Source organism: Mustelus asterias, unplaced genomic scaffold, assembly GCF_964213995.1.
Source record: "Mustelus asterias unplaced genomic scaffold, sMusAst1.hap1.1 HAP1_SCAFFOLD_36, whole genome shotgun sequence".
Lineage (NCBI taxonomy): Eukaryota > Metazoa > Chordata > Chondrichthyes > Carcharhiniformes > Triakidae > Mustelus > Mustelus asterias.
Genome location: NW_027590118.1, coordinates 3050170 through 3070551, shown reverse-complemented (window position 1 = coordinate 3070551; position 20382 = coordinate 3050170). Strand labels below are relative to the sequence as shown.

The 20382-nt window shown below is 48.0% G+C and overlaps 1 pseudogene; it reads left to right on the top strand.

Annotated features, from left to right (window-relative positions):
• Positions 1-14153, top strand: part of LOC144482683 (SWI/SNF-related matrix-associated actin-dependent regulator of chromatin subfamily A member 5-like) — a 108247-nt pseudogene extending 94094 nt beyond the window's left edge.
• Positions 14154-20382: the final 6229 nt, after the last annotated feature.

The following is a 20382-nucleotide window of genomic DNA, read 5'->3' as shown; positions in this document are numbered from 1 at the left end:
AGAACCACAACAACTCAGAAAAAACCCATTGGAGTTCATTTATAGATTAATGGAAATGTGAACAAATCACAAAATGTTTGACAATCACTGAATACTGCACGGTTTGTAATTGGTTTGTTTCAATATCAGGAAGTCGCTGAAACCTCATTCTTTTCAATACAAAGCCGAGGTATGGAGAAATTTCACATCATCCACTGACCACCAAACTAAGCCAAACTCTTCCTGTTTTCAACATATTCCAAAGATAAAAGACTGAGGCAGCTCCACAGAATGGACATCTCACTCACCAAATTAAAATAGGATATATTTAAAATTGAAACAACTTATTTCATTGCAATTCTTTTCCTAAACACAATACAATTCTACATGGACAGACAGTGCCAGATATTAATGGAGACTTCGATCAGATATTCCACTCAGGTGAACGAACCACAATCAGTACAATTTTACACTGACAAATATACCCTGCAATACTTGTTCACTGGTGTCAGGTATTCCACTCTGGTTAGTGACCCACACTCAAATTTCCATTATATTCTTACTCCCACTGAACATTATTTCAGAGAGATCACCTTCACTGAGGTCCAATCTTACAATAGATAAGATTGAGTAGTTCACTCCTCAATACATTAACTTCATTGAGTAGTGAGCCCGTGAATAACATACAGAGGCTCATTATCAGTTGATGAAAAGGACTAAAACCACAGAGATATTTCAAGCCATTTGATTTAAGTAAATTACATCGTTGACCTGGTGTCTTTAGAACAGTGACCACGAGATCAGCATGGAGCATTTTCAGTCAGAGTTTAGAATCAGAGAGCAGTTCACACACAGATTTACACAACCTCAATGGTTAGAGTCACTCACCGGGAACACCAATAATGGCAATTATTTGGTAGAGTATTTTCTGAAAGCTGTCAACTGGATAATGCATCTTCAATGTGAGGTGATGTGCCTCATCGAGCTGCTGGCAGTCTCCCTGTCTTAAACTCTGAGGTGATATGTTCCCAAACCCTTTAATTTATACACTGTAAAGTTACCTTAGGGACATTTTGGCAGAATCTTGGTTTGAAGCTTTTTTTTAAATATAAGAACAAACAGATTACAACATTGAGTTCAGTGATGGAAAATATTTATTTTTAGTCTTGACTTAGTTCTTTCCAAACACTGGATTCTGTTGATCGTATTTATCAACTAATAACAAGTGGAAAGATGCTGTCCACTTAAACACGATCAGTCCCACCTCAAGATCTCAGATAGTTTCAGTGATATCTGTTCCTGGACTGTGACATTTCAGTAATTCAGTTTCAATTGTTACCGTGTCTCTCCGTGTGATCTTTAACTGTGGACATTCTGTGATGTGATTTAAGTGGGTTGGAGCTTTGCATAAAATGCAAAATTCTGTTGATCAATAATTTGGAACTATTTAGTCTGCAAAGAAATTTGTTTTTTACCCCAAAATCTAATGCCGCTCCTCAAACTGGGAGAATATTCAGAAACAATGGGACATCTCAGAAAAGTCAGGCACTGCAGCAGATACAATCACATCACCTCTTAGAGCAGTAAAATAACAGATTTAACTGTGACCAGCAATGCACAGGCTCCAAATGACACTGGACCCACATCTGATACACTGTTCAGAAACGTGCCCAGATGTGGAAGGAGAGAGATGAGCACGAGAGAGAGGGACGGCTTGTGGGATGGGCTGAATCGAGAAAGGGTGCGAGGCTGGGAAAATGAATGGATAAGAGTGAGAGAGGAAGACTCTGAGCGAGTGAAAGTGATAAAGAGGAAGACAGAAGGATAGATGGGGCGGAAGTGACGGCGTGATGATGGGGGAAGCCGTTATTGTGAGAGGAAAGGTGTTTATAACAGGAACTTAACTTAGAGAGAAGTCAGCTCCGCTGGCTATGAGGAGAGGTTGAATAAACCATGATTGTTTTCATTGGAAAGACGGAGGCCGAGGGGAGACCTGATAGAGGTCTGCAAAAAAGGTTCAGTAACAAGGGGGCAGTGGTTCCAAATGCAGGAGGAAATATTAAAGGAGATGTGAGGGGGATGTTTCTCACACAGAGAGTGTGTTTGCCTGGAATGCTCTGCCAGAGGAGCTGGTGGAATCAGGCACATTCGCAATTTTTAAGATGCATCTGGATTGATACATTAATAGGAGGTAAGAGGGATCGATACAGAGTAAGCGCAGCAGATGTTATTTTAAAAAAGGGCATCATGATCAGCTCAGGTTTGGAGGGTCATAGAATCATAGAAACCCTACAGCACAGAAAGAGGCCATTCGGCCCATCGAGTCGGCACTGACCACAATCCCACCCATGCGCTAACCCCATGCCCCTACATATTTACCCACTAATCCCTCTAACCTTAGCATCTCAGGAGTCTAAGGGCAATTTTAGCATGGCCAATCAACCTAACCCGCACATCTTTGGACTGTGGGAGGAAACCGAAGCTCCCGGAGGAAACCCTTGCAGACACGAGGATAATGTGCCAACTCCACACAGACAGTGATCCAAGCCGGGAATCGAACCCACATCCTTAAAGGTGGCAGCACAGGTGGAGAGGGTGGAGAAGAAGTCATATGGCCTGCTTGCCTTTATTGGACGGGGCATAGAATATAAAAGTTGGGGTCTGATGTTGCAGCTGAATAGAACGATGGTTAGGCCACATTTGGAATTCTGCGTCCAGTTCTGGTCGCCACACTACCAGAAGGGCGTGGAGGCTTTGGAGGGAGTGCTGAGATGGTTTACCAGGATGTTGCCTGGTATAGAGGGTCTTAGCTATGAAGAGAGATTGGGTAAACTGGGGTTGTTCTCCCTGGACAGACGTAGGATGAGGAGCGACCTAATTGAGGTATATAAAATTATGAAGGGCATAGATTGAGTGAACAGTGGGAAGCTTTTTCTCAGGTCGGAGGTGACGAACACAAGGGGTAACGGGTTCAAGGTGAGGGGCGCAACGTTCAACACAGATGTCAGGGGGACGTATTTTACACAGAGGGTGGTGGGGGCCTGGAATGCACTGGCAAGCACGGTGATTGAGGCGGATACGCTGGGATCATTTAAGACGTATCTAGATCATCACATGAACAGACTGGGAATAGAGAGATACAAAAGAATGGTCTCCTGGGCACATGAGCGGCGCAGTCTTGGAGGGCCGAAGGGCCTGTTCCTGTGCTGCATTGTTCTTTGTTCTTTGTTCTGTATTACCCAGTACAAAATCCAATGTGACCTCGCCTCTTGTTGGCCTATCTACATTCTTTGTCAGGAAACCCTCCTGCCCACATTGGACAAAACCTTACCCATCGGCATGGTAGCACAGTGGGGGGTGGCACGGTAGCACAGTGGTTAGCATTGTTGCTTCACAGCTCCAGGGACCTGGTTTCGATTGCCGGCTTGGGTCACTGTCTGTGTGGAGTTTGCACATTCTCCTCGTGTCTGCGTGGGTTTCCTCCGGGTGCTCCGGTTTCCTCCCACAGTCCAAAGATGCGCGGGTTAGGTTGATTGGCCATGCTAAAATTGTCCTTAGTGTCCTGAAATGCGTAGTTTAGAGGGATTGGTGGGTAAATATGTAGGAATATGGGCGTAGGGCCTATGTGTGATTGTGGTCGGTGCAGACTCGATGGGCCAATTGGCCTCTATCTGGACTGTAGGGTTTCTTTCTTTCAATCTAAAGTTCTCGAGCTACAGCTTTTCCAGTCAATATTTGCAAAGATAACGTCCCCCAAAACAACTACCCTGTTACTGTCGCTCCTATCCATAATCATCTTGGCAATCATTTCCTCAACATCTCTGGAACTTTTCGGAGGCCTATCGAAAGCTCCCAACAGGGTGGCCTCTCCTTTCCTGTTTCGAACCTCAGCCCATTCTACCTCAGTAGACGAGTCCTCATCAAACGTCCTTTCTGCCAATGTAATACTGTCCTTGACTAACAATGCCACACCTCCCCCTCTTTTACCACCTTCCGTGCACTTACTGAAACAACTAAACCCCGGAACCTGCAACAACCATTCCTGTCCCTGCTCTGTCCATGTCTCCGAGATGGCCACAACATCGAAGTCCCACGTACCAACCCATGCTGCAAGTTCACCCACCTGATTCCGGAAGCTCCTGGCATTGAAGTATAGACACTTCAAACCACCTTCCTGCCTGCCAGTACACTCCTGCGACGCTGAAACCTGATCCATGACCTCACTATCATAGAAATCATAGAAACCCTACAGTGCAGAAGGAGGCCATTCGGCCCATCGAGTCTGCACCGACCACAATCCCACCCAGGCCCTACCCCCACATATTTACCCGCTAATCCCTCTAACCTACACATCCCAGGACTCTACAGGGGAAATTTTTAACCTGGCCAATCAACCTAACCCGCACATCTTTGGACTGTGGGAGGAATCCGGAGCTGTGAAGCAGCAGTGCTAACCACTGTGCTACCGTGCCGCCGTACTCTCAACCTCCTGTACACTGGAGCAAGAATTCAGGTTCCCAACCCCCTGCCGAATTAGTTTCAACCCTCCCGACGAGCATTAGCAAATTCCGCCCCCCCCCTCCCCCAGGATATTGGTACCCCTCTGGTGGAGGTGTAGACGATCCCGTTTTTAGAGGTCCCACCTACCCCAGAATGAGCCCCAATTGTCCAGGTATCTGAATCCCTCCCTCCTGTACCATCCCTGTAATCACGTGTTCAACTGCTCTCTCTCTCCCTATTCCTCTCTCACTTTCACGTGGCACGGGTAACAAACCAGAGATAACAACTCTGTTTCTTCTAGCCCGAAGCTTCCATCCTAACTCCCTGAATATCTGCCTTACTTCCCCGTCCCTTTTCCTACCTACGTCTTGAGTGCCTATGTTAAGCACAACTTGGGGCTGGTCCCCCTCCCCCTTAAGGATCCCGAAAACACGATCCGAGACATCATGGACTGTGGCACCTGGGAGGCAACACACCAACCGCGAGTCCCTCTCGTTACCACAGAATCTCCTATCCGTCCCCCTAACTGTGGAGTCCCCAATAACTAATGCTCTACTCCTCTCCCCCCTTCCCTTCTCAGCAACAAGGGCAGACTCTGAACCAGAGACCCGTACCTTATGGCTTACCGCAGTGACGTCATCCCCCCAACAGTTTCCAAAACGGAATACTTGTTATACAGAGGAACAGGGGATCCAGAGGATCGCTGCTCTGACGGCTTCTTACCTCTTCCAGCCGTCATCCACGTATCATAATTCATAGGACTAGCTACTTCCCTGTAGTTTCTATCTATAGCTGCCTCTGCCTCCCAAATAATCCTGAGTTCATCCTGTTCCAACTCCAGATCCCTAACACGGTCTTCAATGAGCTGGAATTGGGTGCACTTCCTGCAGGTGTACCGGGACGATGGAGGGAGAGCAGGGGTGATAGAGGGGGAGCAGGGGTGTGGGAGGGTGAGCAGGGGTGAGGGTGGGATAGCAGGGGCGTGGGAGGGAGAGCAGGGGTGAGGGAGGGAGAGCAGGAACCAGGGAGGGAGAGCAGTGGTGAGGGAGGGAGAGCAGGGGTGATGGAGGGAGAGCAGGGGCGAGGGAGGCAGAGCAGGGGGGAGGGAGGGAGAGCAAGGACGAGAGAGGTATATTAGGGGCGATGGGGGGAGAGAGGGAGCGAGGGAGGGAGAGCAGGGGCGACTGAGGGAGAGCAGGGGCGATGGACGGAGAGCAGGGTGAGGAAGGGAGAGCAGGGTGAGGGAGGGAGAGCAGGGGCGAGGGAGAGGGATCAGGGGTGAAGGAGGTAGGAACAAGGCGATCGAAACGAGGAGATGGAGGGGGAGATGGTGCTAGGGATGGAGTAAAGCCGGGTAGAACAAGCGAGAGTAGTGGAGGGATTGAACGGTGGTCTGAAGGATTGATGGACGGCTCGAGGAGCCTTTGACATCTGCAGAGATTGAATGAAGGAGGGAGCGACAGAGCGAATGAGGGAGACAAGGTGCGATTGAGGGAGGTAGAAATGTTTCAATGAGGGAGAAACAGTAGAGGGAGGGAGAGAAGAGGTGAGGGATGGACAGACTGTGTGAGGTGGAGAATGAAAGGGTGAGGGATAGAGGGAAAAGGGGAGGGACACGAGACAGGACGAGTGAGGGAATGACAGGGCGAAGGAGGGAAAGACGAGATGAGGGAGGTAGAGATAGTGAGATATGGAGTGAAGGATGAAGGGACGGTGTGAGGGAGGGACAGACGGGGTGAGGGCGGGAGAGATAGTGAAATGTGGAGTGAAGGATGGAGGGACGGGGTGAAGGAGGGAAAGAAGGGGTGAGGGAGGGAGAGAGAGTGAGATGTGGAGTGAAGGATGGAGGGACGGGGTGAGGGAGGGAGAGACAGTGAGATGTGGAGTGAAGGATGGAGGGACGGGGTGAAGGAGGGACAGATGGGGTGAGGGAGAGAGAGATAGTGAGATGTGTGGTGAGGGATGGGGAGACGGGATGAAGGAGGGTCAGACGGGGTGAGGGAGGGAGAGATAGTTAGATGTCGAATGAAGGATGGAGGGTCGGGGTGAAGGAAGAGCAGGACGGGGTGAGGGAGGGAGGACGAAGTGAGGATGTGGAGTGAAGGATGGAGGGACGGGGTGAGGAGGTTTGGTGAGCATGAAGAGTTGTGAGGAATGGAGAAATGCAGCGAGGGAGTGAGGAAGAGGGGCGTGGGATTGGTACAGATGGCGCCGGGGGGGGGGGAGGGGGGGGGTTGAGTTTATTGAACGCCGGGGGGGAGGCGGGGGGAGGGATAATATGCTGGTCAGTTTTAATTGAATTGAAAGTAATTAAGTGTTAAGATACTTGAGGATAGTTTGGAAAACAGACAGAATCAATGTGCAATCCCCAGTGAGATCAGGAACACATCCCTATTCTCTCTCCACTCCCTGTGTTGTCGGGACGTGCTGCAAGTATTTTAGGGGCTTGTGTGGTGCTCAGGTTTTATTGAATTTTTTTTTTCTTTTGAAACATGAACAACAGGGGAAAGAAGATTGTGTGAGGGAGAGATTTTGAGAGAGTGAGTGAGAGATTGAGAGAGTGGGTGAGATTTTGAGAGAGTGAGTGAGAGATTGAGAGAGTGGGTGAGATTGTTGCTCCATTTCACCAGACTGACTCTATCCTCCTGACAGCGGCTAATCTCTGCATTTTCTCCCTTCCATGCGGCCGTCATCAGGAAACACTCAGTCAGTTTGGATCATTTATGTTGCAGTGTTTATAATAGTTAATCAGATAACTGTCATCAAACAGGCACAATGTTGTTTCTGGGTCTCACAGTGTGGAGTGGACAGAGAATGGGGATTTGAACATGTCCGTGTGTTACCTCCTAAAATTAGGAATTAACACTTGGTCTGTTGTTGTAGGGCGAATGTCCCCAAAATAAGGGGAAGCAGATTTAAGCCAGCGTTGAGGAGCACCTTCTTCACACAAAGGGTGAGCGGGCGGGTAAGTGGAGCTGAGTCCACAAAAAGGTCAGCCATGATCTTATTGAATGGTGGAGCAGGCTCGAGGGTCCAGAGGTCCGACTCCTGCTCCCAGTTCTTATATTCTTTCGCTTTTTTGTTTACTCCAGCCATTAATTTTATTCATAACACTGGGCACCTTATTACAGAGACCGACTGTTCACTGAGGTCATCCTAGTGCTTGAAATTAGTGAGCACGTTAATAATCATGGGAGAGCTAAGCGTGTGTGTGCGTGTGTGTGTGTGTGTGTGTGTGTGTGTGTGTCAGCGACCATATGAGAATGTGTATTCGTGTGAGAATGTATACATGCACACAAATGTGTTTACATGTGATGAAGTTTGTCAGAATATACAACAAGATATTGATAGGCTGGAAAATTGGGGGGAGAAATGACAGATGGAATTTAATCGAGACAAATGCGAGGTGATGCATTTTGGTCGATCTAATTCAGGTGGGAGCTGTAAAATAAATGGCAGTACCGTCAGGAGCACAGACACACAAAGAGATCTGGGAGTACAGGTCAACAGATTTATAAAAATGGCAGCATAGGAGGAGAAGGTGGTGTTGAAAGCATATGCAATGCTTGTCTTCATCAGACAGGGCAACGAGTATAACATTTGGCAAATTATGTTTCAGTTGTACAAAACATTGGTTTGGCCACATTTGCAATAGTGTGTCCAATTCTGGTCACCGCACTACCAGAATGATGTGGAGGCTTTGGAAAGGGTAGGAAAGTTTACCAGGATGTTGCCTGGTATTAGCTATGAGGGGAGATTGAATACACTGGGATTGTTCTCCCTGGAAAGGCAGAGGCTGAGGGGCCACCGGATCGAAGTTTAGAAAATGATGAGAGGTATAGATAAGGTGAAGAGTTAGAAGCTTTTTCCCAGGACAGAAATGACAATTACAAGGTGACACAAGTTCAAGATAAGGGGGGAAGCTTTTTACACAGAGGGTGGTGGGGGCCTTGAACGCACTGCCAAGTGAGGCAGTTACTTCAGCCACATTTAAGACTTATCTTGACAGTCACATGAACAAACAGGGAATAGAGGGATATAAGCGGTTGGTCGAGACAGGTAAACATGATCGGCGCAGGCTTGGAGGGCCGGCCTGTTCCTGTGTGTGCTGTTCTTTGTTGATAGAACAAAGAACATAGAACATTACAGTGCAGTATAGGCCCTTCGGCCTTCGATGTTGCGCCGACCAGTGAAACCAATCTAAAGCCCCTCTAATTTGCATTATTCCAATATCATCCATATGTTTATCCAATAACCATTTGAAAGCTCTTCATGTTGGCGAGTCCACTACTGCTGCAGACAGGACATTCCACGCCCTTACTACTCTCTTAGTAAAGAACCTACCTCTGACATCTGTCCAATGTCTATCACCCCTCAATTTAAAGCTATGTCCCATCGTGCTAGCCATCACCATCCGAGGAAAAAGGCGCTCACTATCCACCCTATCTAATCCTCTGATCATCTTGTATGCCTCTATTAAGTCACCTCTTAACCTTCTTCTCTCCAACGAAAACAACCTCAAGTCCCTCAGCCTTTCCACATACGATCTTCCCACCATACCAGACAACATCCTAGTAAATCACCTCTGCACCCTTTCCAACGCTTCAAAATCTTTCCTATAATGCGGCGACCAGAACTGTACGCAATACTCCAAGTGCGGCCGCACCAGCGTTTTGTACAGTTGCAGCATGACCTCATCGCTCCGAAACTCAATCCCTCTACCAATAAAAGCTAACACACCGTACGCCTTCTTAACAGCCCTATCAACCTGGGTGCCAACTTTCAGGGATCTGTGCACATGGACACCCAGGTCTCTCTGGTCATCCACACTACCAAGTATCTTACCATTCGACCAGTACTCTGTATTCCTCTAACTCCTTCGAAAGTGAATCACCTCACACTTTTCCGCATTAAACTCCATTTGCCACCTCTCAGCTCAGCTCTGCAGCTCATCCATGTCTCTCTGTAACCTGCCACTTCCCTCCGCACTGTCTACAACTCCTCCGACTTTAGTGTCATCCGCAAATTTACTAATCCATCCTTCTACGCCCTCGTTCAGGTCATTTATAAAAATGACAAACAGCAGTGGCCCCAAAACAGATCCATGCAGTACACCACTCGTTACTGAACTCCAGGATCAACATTTCCCATCAACCACCAACCTCTATTTTCTTACAGCTAGCCAATTCCTGGTCCAAAACACTAAATCACCCTTAATGCCATGCGTCCGTATTTTCTGCAATACCTTACCATGGGGAACCTTATCAAACGCATTGCTGAAATCCATATGCAACACATCAACCGCTTTACCCTCATCCACCTCTTTGGTCACCTTCTCAAAGAACTCAGTAAGGTTTGTGAGGCACAACCTACCCTTCACAAAAGCGTGCTGACGATCCCTAATCGAATTATTCCTTTCTCGATGATTATAAATCCTATCTCTTATAATCCTTTCCAAAACTTTACCCACAACAGAAGTAAGGCTCAGCAGTCTATAATTACCAGGCTTGTCCCTACTCCCCTTCTTGAACAAGGGGACAACATTTGCTATCCTCCAGTCTTCTGGCACTGTTCCTGTCGACAATGACGACACAAAGAACAAAGCCAAAGGCTCTGCAATCTCCTCTCTAGCCTCCCAGACAATCCGGTGATAAATGCCATCCGACCCAGGGGACTTATCCATTTTTACACTTTCCAGAATTGCTAACACCTCCTCCTTATAGAACCATAGAACCATAGAAAATTACAGCTCAGAAACAGGCCTTTTGGCCCTTCCTGTCTGTGCCGAACCATTTTTTGCCTAGTTCCACTGACCTGCACTTGGACCATATCCCTCCACAGCCCTCTCATCCATGAACTTGTCCAAGTTTTTCTTAAATGTTTTTCTTAAAATACCACTTCATGCGGCAGCTCATTCCACACTCCCACCACTCTCTGCGCGAAGAAGCGCCCCCCCCCCCGCCCCCGACCTAATATTCCCTTTAAACTTTTCTACTTTCACCCTTAACCCATGCCCTCTGTTCTTTTCTCTCCCCGAGCCTCAGCGGAAAAAGCCTGCTTGCATTCACTTCATCTATACCCATCAAAATCGTATACACCTCTATCAAATCTCCCCTCAATCTTCTACGCTCCAGGAAATAAAGTCCCAACCTATTCAATCTCTCTCTGTCACTCAACTTCTCAAGTCCCGGCAACATCCTTGGGAACCTTCTCTGCACTCTTTCAACAATATTTATATCCTTCCTGTAACTAGGTGACCAAAACTGAACACAATACTCCAAATTCGGCCTCACCAATGCCTTATATAACCTTACCATAACACTCCAATTTTTATACTCGATACTCCGATTTATAAAGACCAATGTACCAAAGGCAATCTTTACCACCCTATCCACCTGTGACGTCACGTTTAGGGAATTCTGTACATGTATTCCCAGATCCCTTTGTTCAACTGCACTCTTCAGAGTCCTACCATTTACCTTGTACGTTCTACTTTGGTTTGTCCTTCCAATGTGCAATATCTCACACTTGTCTGCGTTAAATTCCATTTGCCATTTTTTAGCCCATTTTTCTAGTTGTTCCAAATCCCTCTGCAAGCTTTGAAAACCTTCCTCACTGTCCACTACACCTCCAGTCTTTGTATCATCAGCAAACTTGCTGATCCAATTTACCACATTATCATCCAGATCATTGATATAGATGACAAACAACAATGGACCGAACACCGATCCCTGCGGCACACCACAAGTCACAGGCCTCCACTCAGAGAAGCAATCCTCCACAACCACTCTCTGGCTTCTTCCATTGAGCCAGTGTCTAATGCAATTTACTACCTCCCCATGTATACCCAGCGACTGAAACTTCCCAACTAACCTCCCATGAGGGACCTTGTCCAAGGCCTTGCTGAAATCCAGGTGGACTACATCCACCGCCTTCCCTTCATCCACTTTCCTGGTAACCTCCTCGAAAAACTCTAATAGATTGGTCAAACATGAGATACCACGCACAAAGCCTGTCGATCAAAATATTTGTAGACCCGATCCCTTATCACGCCTTCCAATAACTTGCCCACCACGGACGTCATACTTACTGACCTATAATTTCTCGAATTTCTTTTGGAACCTTTTTTGAACAACAGAACAACATGAGCCAGTCTCCAATCATCCGGCACCTCCCCGGTGAATACTGACATTTTAAATGTGTCTGCCAGGGCCCCTGCAAGTTCACCACTAGCTTCCCTCAAGGTCCGTGGGAATACCCTGCCCGGTCCTGGGGATTTATCCACTCTGATTTGCCTCAAGACAGCGAGCACCTCCTCCCCTTTAATCAGTAAGGTTTCCATGACCTCCCTACCTGTTTGCCCTATTTCTGTAGCATCTCTGCCCGTTTCCTCAATAAATACGGATGCAAAAAACCCATTTAATATCTCCCCCATCTCTTTTGGTTCCATATACAGTCTACCACTCTGATCATCAAGAGGACCAATTTTATCCCTCACCAACCTTTTGCTCCTAACATAGCTATAGAACCTCAATCCCGTCCAGTCCAACAGCCTGGATGTCAGTACTTCTCTCGACAAAACTTTTTCCGTCTTGTGTGTATGTTTCTGTGTTTCCTTTTGTGCGTGTGTGTTTGTGCGTCTGTGTTTGTGTGTGTGTGTGTGTGTGTGAGAGAGAGAGAGAGAGAGAGAGAGAAAGAGATTCTCAGTGCGATTGTGAATGTGAGCGTGTGTGAGTGAGCCTGTGAATGAGGGTATGTGTGAGGGAGTTGGTGAAGGTGATTTTAACATAGAAATTTAGAAACTAAAAGCAGGAAGAGGAAATCCTGCCCTTTTGAATGTCCCGCCAGACTTTATGATCATGACTGATCATCAAATACTATACGCTGACCCCGTCTTTCCCACATATCCCTTCATCCCTTTAGCCCCAAGAGCTATATCTACTTTATTGCTGAAATCACACAATGTTCTGGTCTCAGCTACATTCTGTGGGAGTGAATTCCACACATTCATCAACCTCTGGTGAATAAATTTCTCCTCAACTCAGTTCTAAAAAGGTTTACGCCTTATCCTCAAACTATAACCCCTCGTTCTGAACGCCCCCACCATCGGGAACATTCTTTCTGAATCTACCAGGTTGAACACAGTTAGAAATTTATCATTGATATGAGATCTACTTTCACCCTTGTAAACTCCAATTGTGTTGTGATGTGGGATTATGTGTCAGGGTTTGTTAGTGTGAGACTGCATGTGTGAGTTTGTATGAATACTTCTCTGTCTGTGAGAGTGTGTGATTGTCTGTGTGAGATAGTGTGAATCTGTTTGTAAGAGGGTGTGTGTGTGAGTGTCTGTGAGAGTGAGAGTGTAAGATGTACTGACTCAGTGTGTGATTGTCTGTGTGAGATAGTGTGAGGGAATGTGTTTGTGGGATGTTGTGTGTGTGTGTGAGTATCTGCCTGTGTGCGTGAGAGTGTAAGATTTACTGACTCAATGTGTGATTGTCCGTGTGAGATAGTGCGAATATGTTTGTGAGAGGTTGTGTGTGTGTGTGTGTATGAGAATCTGTCTGTGAGAATGAGAGTGTAAGATTTACTGACTCAGTGTGTGATTGTCTGTGTGAGATAGTGTGAATGTGTCTGAGAGGGTATGTGTGTCTGTGTGTGTGTGAGTGTGTGTGTGTGTATGAGTGTCTGTGAGAGGGAGAGTGTAAGATGCACTGACACAGTGTCTGATTGTCTGTGTGAGATAGTGTGAGAGAATGTTATTGTGAGATGGTGTGTGTGTGTGTATGAGTGTCTGTGAGTGTGACAGTGTACGATTTACTGACACAGCGTGTGACTGTCTGTGTGAGATAGTGTGAGGGAATGTGTTTGTGAGACGGTGTGTGTCAGTGTGATATTGTCTGTGTGTGAGAGAGCGGGAGCTCTGCATGTGAGAGAGTGGCAATATGAGAGAGACAGAGACGGACAAATTGACCAAGTATCTAATGGAGACAGACACACAGAGAGACGGAGGGAAAGATTCGCCAATTTGAAAATGATTGTGGATTTACAGTGGGCCATTGGAAGTTTGAGAATTCATGGCCAATTATATCATGGAGTGACATTCTGGAAAATTGGCACTGCGAACACAGAAGCACACACACATAAACTTGGACAGACACACAGACACAGACACAGACACACACATAGAAAACACACAGACAGCCACACACACATGGCGGCAGAGAAACAGAAAGTGACTGATTAACATTTTGATTTCTAACAAATAAAAGCCCTGTTTAAACTATCACTGGAGAGTGGGGTTAACCCAGCAAATTCACACAGGCGGGGCAGGATTAAGCACAAGATGGAGACTCGAAGATACGACAGGGCTGACTGCAAACTGCGCACTGTGATCAGATTCCTGAGAGAAAGGGTAAAATATATACGCTGTCTTCAACAAGCCTGCAGATGGAGTGCAGTATAGATAATCATGGTTGCTGCCAGATGGGTCTGTCCACTACAGGATAGCCCTCCTGTCCCATGCGTTCACAGGAAGGTTCACCGATGTCAAGCGGGAGTTCTATTCTGACCACTGCCTCCTACTGGACGACTGTCACCTACAGAAAACACAGAAAGTGGGTGAGGCGGACATTGAAGCTGAATGTAGAACTGTTGACCCTGGAGAACCTTGAGGGAATGTCCGGCGTGCGGAGGGTCCTTAATGATGCTGGCTGCTTTTCCCGAGGCAGCGGGAAGTGTAGACGGAACCAATAAATGGGAGGCTGGTTTGAGTAATGGACTGGGTTTTGTTCATGACCGTTTGTAATTTCTTGCGGTCCTGGGCAGAGCAGGAGCCATACCAAGCTGTGATACAATCAGAAAGAATGTTTTCTATGGTGCATCTGTAGAAGTTGGTCAGAGTCGTAGCTAACAGGCCAAATTTCCTTAATCGAGTCTCCGTCGCTTTGTTGGAAAGCTATTAAGGGGAACACCAGGAGTTTCTTCATCCTGAATGGAGTTCAGAAGGCGAGAGAGAGATGAGGGGAATGTCCCGACTCCGAAAAGCCATCTGCTCTTGCTGCGGTCGATGGGGGTAGGTAGCAAGGAGGATTGCCAGGAGTTGAAGAAACCAGGAGATCATCCGGATAATTTTTTACCCGGGCCCGAAGGTAATGGTTCTCTTTCCAAACCTCTGACTTTGTTACTGTGAGGAGAGGTTTGCCCATTGTCCACATCAGTGACAGGGAACTCAGTGCTACCTAACAGAAAGAGACGGGGAGAGCCCCTCGCTTGACTGGAGTTAACACGTGGATTACATCAACTGCTTCACCAACAGAGTCGAGAAACCAATTCCTGTATTGAATGTTCCTGAATACCGGCAAGTTACCTTTTTAATCATTTTCCTGGCTCTGTCTCTTCCCTTGCTCTTCACAGTGCGTTTTGTCTCTGCCCGGCAGTGATAATTCATTGGAAATGTTCCAGAGACCTGCAGATATGACGCTAACATTGGTGCACTACTGAGGCCGTACTGTCAGAGGATCAGTCTTGAGGGAATGCCGCACTGTCAGAGGGTCAGTACTGATGGAGTGCCGCTCTGTCAGAGATTCAGTACCGAGGGAGTGCCACACTGTCAGAGGATCAGCACTGATGGAGTGCTGCACTGTCAGAGGGTTAGCACTGAGGGAGTGCTGCACTGTCAGAGGGACAGTGCTGAAGGAGGGCCGCACTGTCAGAGGGTCAGTACGGAGGAAGTGCCGCACTGTCAGAGGGTCAGTACTGAGAGTGCACCACACTGTCAGAAGGTTAGTATTGAGGGAGTGCTGCACTGTCAGAGGGTCAGTGCTGAGGGAGTGCTGCACTGTCAGAGGGTCAGTACTGAGGGAATGCCGCACTGTCAGAGGGTCAGTGCTAAAGAAGTATTGCAAAGTCAGAGGTTCAGTGCTGAAGGACTTCCGCACTGTCAGAGGGCCAGTATTGAGGGAGTGCCACACTGTCAGAGGGTCAATGCTGAAGGAGTCCTGCACTGTCAGAGGGTCAGATTGAGGGAGTGCCCACTGGCAGAGGGTCAGTGCTGAGGGACTTCCGCACTGTCAGAGGGTCAGTACTGAGGGAGTGCCACACTGTCAGAGGGTCAATGCTGAAGAGGTCCTGCACTGTCAGAGGGTCAGATTGAGGGAGTGCCCACTGGCAGAGGGTCAGTGCTGAGGGAGTGCTGCACTGTCAGAGGGTCAGTACTGAGGGAGTGCTGCACTGTCAGAGGGTCAGTACTGAGGGAGTGCTGCACTGTCAGAGGGTCAGTACTGAGGGAGTGCCGCACTATCAGAGGGTCAGTATTATGAGTGCACTGCACTGTAAGAAGGTTAGTACTGAGGGAGTGCCGCACTGTCAGAGGGTCAGTGCTGAGGAAGTATTGCAACGTCAGGGGGTCAGTGCTGGAGGAGTTCCGCACTGTCAGACGGTCAGTACTTAGAGAGTGCTGCACTATCAGAGGGTCAGTGCTGAAGGAGTGCCGCACTGTCAGAGTGTGAGATTGAGGGAGTGCCGCACTGTCAGAGGGTCAGTGCTGCAAGAGTGCCGCACTGTCAGAGGGTCAGTGCTGAGGGAATGCTGCACTGTCAGAGGATCAGTGCTGAAGGAGTTCCGCACTGTCAGAGGGTCAGTACGGAGGGAGTGCCGCTCTGTCAGAGAGTCAGTACTGAGAGTGCACCACACTGTCAGAAGGTTATTATTGAGGGAGTGCCGCACTGTCAGAGGGTCAGTGCTGAGGGAGTGCTGCACTGTCAGAGGGTCAGTGCTGAGGAAGTGCTGCACTGTCAGAGGGTCAGTACTGAGGGAATGCCGCACTGTCAGAGGGTCAGTGAGAAAGAAGTATTGCAAAGTCAGAGGTTCAGTGCTGAAGGACTTCCGCACTGTCAGAGGGCCAGTATTGAGGGAGTGCCACACTGTCAGAGGGTCAATGCTGAAGGAGTCCTGCTCTGTCAGATGGTCAGATTGAGGGAGTGCCCACTGGCAGAGGGTCAGTGCTGAGGGACTTCCGCACTGTCAGAGGGTCAATGCTGAAGGAGTCCTGCACTGTCAGAGGGTCAGATTGAGGGGGTGCCCACTGGCAGAGGGTCAGTGCTGAGGGAGTGCTGCACTGTCAGAGGGTCAGTACTGAGGGAGTGCTGCACTGTCAGAGGGTCAGTACTGAGGGAGTGCCGCACTATCAGAGGGTCAGTATTTTGAGTGCACTGCACTGTAAGAAGGTTAGTACTGAAGGAGTGCCGCACTGTCAGAGGGTCAGTGCTGAGGAAGTTTTGCAAAGTCAGGGGGTCAGTGCTGAAGGAGTTCCGCACTGTCAGACGGTCAGTACTTAGAGAGTGCTGCACTATCAGAGGGTCAGTGCTGAAGGAGTGCCGCACTGTCAGAGTGTGAGATTGAGGGAGTGCCGCACTGTCAGAGGGTCAGTGCTGCAAGAGTGCCGCACTGTCAGAGGGTCAGTACTGAGGGAGCGCTGCACTGTCAGAGGATCAGTGCTGAGGGAGTGCTGCACTGTCAGAGGATCAGTGCTGAAGGACTTCCGCACTGTCAGAGGGTCAGTGCTGTGGGAGTGCCGCACTGTCAGAGGGTCAGATTGAGGGAGTGCCGCACAGTCAGAGGGTCAGTGCTGCGGGAGTGCTGCACTGTCAGAGGGTCAGTGCTGTGGGAGTGCCGCACTGTCAGAGGGTCAGATTGAGGGAGTGCCGCACAGTCAGAGGGTCAGTGCTGCGGGAGTGCTGCACTGTCAGAGGGTCAGTACTGAGGGATTGCTACACTGTCAGAGGGTCAGTGCAGAGGGAGTGCCGCACTGTCAGAGGGCCAGTACTGAGGGAGTGCTGCACTGTCAGAGGGTCAGTACTGAGGGAGTGCTGCACTTTCAGAGAGCCAGTGTTGATGGAGTTCCGCACTGTCTGAGGGCCAGTACTGAGGGAGTGCTGCACTGTCAGAGTATCAGTGCTGAGGGAGTGCTGCACTGACAGTGGGTCAGTACTGAGGGATTGCTGCACTGTCAGAGGGTCAGTATTGAGGGAGCGCCGCACTGTCAGAGGGTCAGTGCTGAGGGAGTGCTGCACTGTCAGAGGGTCCGTACTGAGGGAGTGCCGCGCTGTCCGAGGGTCAGTGCTGAAGAAATTTCGCAGTGTCAGAGTGTCAGTGCTGAGGGAGTGCCGCACTGTCAGAGGGTCCATACTGAGGGAGTGCCGCGCTGTCAGAGGGTCAGTGCTGAAGATGTTTCGCACTGTCAGAGTGTCAGTGCTGAAGGAGTGCTGCACTGTCAGAGGGTCGGTGCTGAGGGAGTGCTGCACTGTCAGAGGGTCAGTTCTGAGCTGGTGCTGCACGTCAGAGGGTCAGTACATTAGATAGTTAAACCGACCCCTTCAGTCCCCTCGTTGGCACATGGTACATCTGAATCTGAATTTTACTCTACACCCTCATCTCCACCAATGAAATATTCGTGTCCTGTGAATACATTGCACCCCAAAATGGTTTAGTTATAATAAATACAAACAAAATACTGGATGATAACGTTTGTTATGAATTGGTACCAGTTGTCGTAGATTTCACTAAAAGTCATTTCCAAGATTGGCGTCCCTCTCAACTTAGTGAATTATATTTTCAGTTAACACAGAGGTTGTGAAATCAAGTAGTAAAAAAGGAGGTGCAAGAATGGTTTGGTGATTTCAAAGGTCGCTAGAGCAGGATCTTAATTAATATTTCAGCAACTGTTTATAGTGCAGCAACGTCCACGGTTATTGCTGTTGATTTGGCAAATCTAGAACTTAAAATTCAAACATGAACCCAGCAGGTTAAGCCAGTAATGGCAGAGGAAAATAACAATAATCAGAATGCTGCTTCAGGATCATTGTTCCGATAACTTGCTGATCAATATGTGGTGACTGCATTAGAAAGACATGCTAAAATCATTCATCAAATTATTAAAGACAAGGTTATGAATGATGGGAAACAGCAGAATAGAACCTTGTGTAGTGTCTGTGGGAGTTGGATGATAGAACAATTTAGAGAGAATTCAGAACAAGGTAATTAGGGAAGATTCCTCCCTGGATTAGTAATGTACAATTAGATTACCTAAATTGTGGACAAAGACATCCTAATGCATCCTGATGTCAGTTTGGATGATTGACCAAGGTTTGGTTTGATTATAATTGTGGTGGAGTTTTCCATAAGGCTTTAGGATTAATAGTGCGGATTCCAATGGATGCAGTTGGATGGAAAGTATCAGAGGTTAAGAACGTTGGTATCATTATGGATGGTATATGGATCGAATATGGAAGTTCTACCTTATGTTGTAGAAGAGAGGGGAATTTTGTGGGGACTACTTCAAGCGAATGCCAACAATCAGGAAGTATAAATGTTTGTCCAGATCTCAATATATTCAAACGAACAAGCTTCTTGTGGGTTTCAAGTTGATGAAAATCTAAATTGTATTATGGAAGTTAGGCATCTAGATAGAGACATCACGAAAGGCAGCTTCTAAAGGAAATGGTGGATATTGCAGGACCATTCCCATTGAACCATTATCAGTTTGGATATTTATAATATCACCCACACTCCACGTAAACCAGCAAGAACAGGGCAGATTGAATTGGCTCAAATACACCATAGACAAGGGTGGATAATTACTAATGGATGAACTTCAGGGCACTTTAGGTGAAGATTTTGAGCAGTATAACAGTGAACAATCTAACACTGCTATCAGCCAAACAGTTGATCATTTGGAGCACAGTGCAGCATGTTTAGCTGCTGCTTATCACATTTACATTGAATTGAAACAAACTGCTGAGAGGATTGATGAGAATATAAAGGACGAGGGTTGGTGGGATGGTTGCTCGAACCAGAGTTCACATTTTCAAATCCATCCCGGGGTTCTTTTGATATTTTCTCTATTTAATTTCTGACCCTCATTCACAAACTCCGCCTTCCCGCCACTGGGGAATGCCAGGATGGACAGCCGGAAACGGCAGTGCACCTGCGTTCAGTGGGAAGCGGGCCGCGCGCTCGAGGGGTGGAGCCCACGCAGGCGCACCTGAAGCTGCGGCTGCTGTTTCCCCGCTCGCCTATTGGTCAAAGTGCGATGACGTTCTGTGGGCGGAGAGTGACCTCAGGTCTCCCGCCAGCCGCGCGCAGAAAGCGTTTCACGGTCGGGCCACGTGAAGGCGGGTTGATTCTCACGTCACTGAGTGGGCGGGACCGAATTGTATCCTCACTTTCCATTGGTGCATTCTGCTGTCCGTCAGGTGAAGACAGCCAATAGGGAGTCGCTCCAGCAGAATGATTGACTGCCAGTCTGGGTCCACCCACCCGGGCAGATTGTGATAAAGCAGCAACTTGCTGTGGATTCACTGCCATTGTGGACATTCCCAGGCAGCAAGAGGCGGCAAGGGCGGCGCCTTCCGTCTCAAAGAGCAGCATTCACACCATCCCGCTTTCTCTTCCATTTGGGCAGCACCAAAACAGCTTCTTGTTATTTATTTCATTGGCAGCTCCCCCGGGTGCTCTTGATGCTCCTGTTCCAGCACCTTTCCTCTTAATGATGGGGGAAGTGAGGCTCTCAGAGCCCAGAACAAACATCCAGCAACACCCACAGCTCCCAGATTCCCCCAACCCCAATAACAGAGCCCTCTATCTCAATTCGGAGTGTGCCTTATATCAGTTTGGATTGTCCATTATCCTGATTTAGTGAACCCCCATCCCAATTTGGAGCATCACCGAATCCCGAATAAGAGAGCCTTCTATCTCGATTCAGAGTGCCCCCTATTTAGATTTGGAGCAGAGACTATTTCAGTTCTGAATGCTTGTATCTCAACTAGAAGTGACTTATATCCATTTGGAGTGCTACGGTCCATTAGGAATGACTGCTGTCAATAAGGAGTGATGTCTGCTAAT